At 58.1% G+C, this 1835-nt stretch overlaps 1 protein-coding gene across 3 annotated transcripts in view; it reads left to right on the forward strand.

Annotated features, from left to right (window-relative positions):
- NTF4 (neurotrophin 4) overlaps positions 1 to 1835 on the forward strand; it is a 6384-nt gene that overhangs the window by 1312 nt on the left and 3237 nt on the right. The window contains exons 1-2 of one of the 3 annotated variants that reach the window (XM_011946417.1): positions 91 to 245; positions 989 to 1112. The exons of 1 other annotated variant lie outside the window; for it this stretch is intronic. The gene's annotated coding sequence lies outside the window, so the exon portion shown is untranslated. Of the gene's footprint in view, positions 1 to 90; positions 246 to 988; positions 1113 to 1835 lie in introns of those variants that run through there. One more of the 3 variants, XM_011946416.1, reaches the window with a different exon arrangement.

Genomic DNA, 1835 nt, shown 5'->3' on the forward strand with positions numbered 1-1835 from the left:
TCCCCCGTGATTCCGGCGTCCTGGTCGCCCTGCCCTCGGGTGGGGAGGGACGGGGGCGGGGCCGACGGGGGCGGGGCTTGGCTGAGGAAACTGAGGCAGGAGGGAAGTATCCCAGATACGCAGCCGGTTTCCCCTGAGGGGTCTCAGGAGTCCAGACCCCCCCACCCAAATCTGGAGGATGAGGAACCCGGAGTCTGCATTTCTTAGTACCCGAGAAGGAGGAGCCTGAATTCCAGAACTCCAGGGTCTGAGAGAGGAGGGCACTGGGGGCCTGGACTCCTAGATCTGAGGGAGAAGGGCAATGGGGGCATGGACTCCTGGGTCTGAAGGAGAAGGGCGCTGGGGGGCCTGGACTCCTAGGTCTGAGGGAGAAGGGTGCTGGGGGCCTGGATTCCTCCTGGGTCTGAGGGAGGAGGGCGCTGGGAATCTGAACTCCTGGGTCTGAAGGTGGAGGCCCTGGGGTCTGAGGGAGAAGGCAGTCCTGGTTGGGTCAGCCTGGGCTCCTTTCACTCTCCACCCTTCCCCTTTCCTGTACGGAGGAACCAGGGCAGGCAGTCACTCCAGGTATGTGCAGAAGTCTTGGGCTGCAGAAGTCTTGGGCGGGCCCTGGCCTGTCCTGTGAGGAGGGAACATTCCAGGAAGCAGCTTGGGGAACCAGGGCTTCTTGAGTGTGGGCCCTCAGGGATCCAGGTGTCCAGGTCAGTTCCGCCCCATCTGGGAGATGAATGGGCTGAGGGGGATGTAATCTCTTCCAGCCTGCTTCATCCACTGCCTCTCCCTTCCCCTCTTCTCCCCTCCCCTCCCTCCATCTGCTTCCCATCCCAGCTAGGAGCCATCACCTGAGTAGAAAAGGGGCCTCTGAAAAGGGGGCGGGGCCTTGACTCCTGGGTACCCTGAACTTCAAGAGGAACTCTGGGGAGGGGGTGTTCAGGGATTTGGCCCCTTCCCCACCTGCCTCTATAACCTGTCTATTCTTTTCTTCCCCTAGGTGGTTGCCCCCTCCCTCTCCTGAGATGTCAGGAAGGAGGGGGCCACCTGTGTCCTCCACAGGGGCCCCCGGAAGCCTGGGGACTCCCAGCCTCAGAGCTCCGAGGTGGAGGAGGTGCTGACAGGTCTGGTAACCACTGGCTGTTTCCCAGTCTTCTCCACGCCACCCTTTCCCAGAACCATAGGCTTCCAGAATGTTGTAGAGAAACTGTGACATCAACGCCTCCACCAGCCTCTCCCAGCGCCAGGTCAATTTCACACACGGGAAAACTGAAGCCTGTCTCTGAGGGGCAGCGTTTTACCTCCTTAGTGGCAGTTTTGAGGTGAAATGGGGCCTCCCTAGGATTCCAGATTGTGGCCTTTCTCCAAATTGTGGAATGTGGCCAGACATGGTGGCTTGAGTCTGTAGTCCCAGCTACTCGGGAGGCTGAGGCAGGAGAATGGCATAAACCTGGGAGGCAGAGCTTGCAGTGAGCCGAGATCGCACCACTGCACTCCAGCCTGGGCGACAGAGCGAGACTCCATCTCAAAGAAAAAACTTTGTTTGGGACCAGGTGCTATGGCTCATGCCTGTAATCCCAGCATTTGGGGAGGCCAGAGTAGGAGTATCACTTGAGGTTGGGAGTTCAAGACCACTCTGACCAACATGACGAAACCCCATCTCTACTAAAAGTACAAAAATTAGCTGAAAAACTGGCAGGCACTTTTAATCCCACCTACTCAAAAGGCTGAGGCAGGAGGAGAATCCCTTGAACCCAGGAGGCAGACATTGCTGTAAGCCGTGATTGAGCCACTGCACTCCAGCCCGGCCAACAGAGTGAGACCCTGTCTCAAAAAATAAATAAAAA

This window comes from Colobus angolensis, unplaced genomic scaffold (genome assembly GCF_000951035.1).
Source record: "Colobus angolensis palliatus isolate OR3802 unplaced genomic scaffold, Cang.pa_1.0 Scaffold25, whole genome shotgun sequence".
Classification (NCBI taxonomy): domain Eukaryota; kingdom Metazoa; phylum Chordata; class Mammalia; order Primates; family Cercopithecidae; genus Colobus; species Colobus angolensis.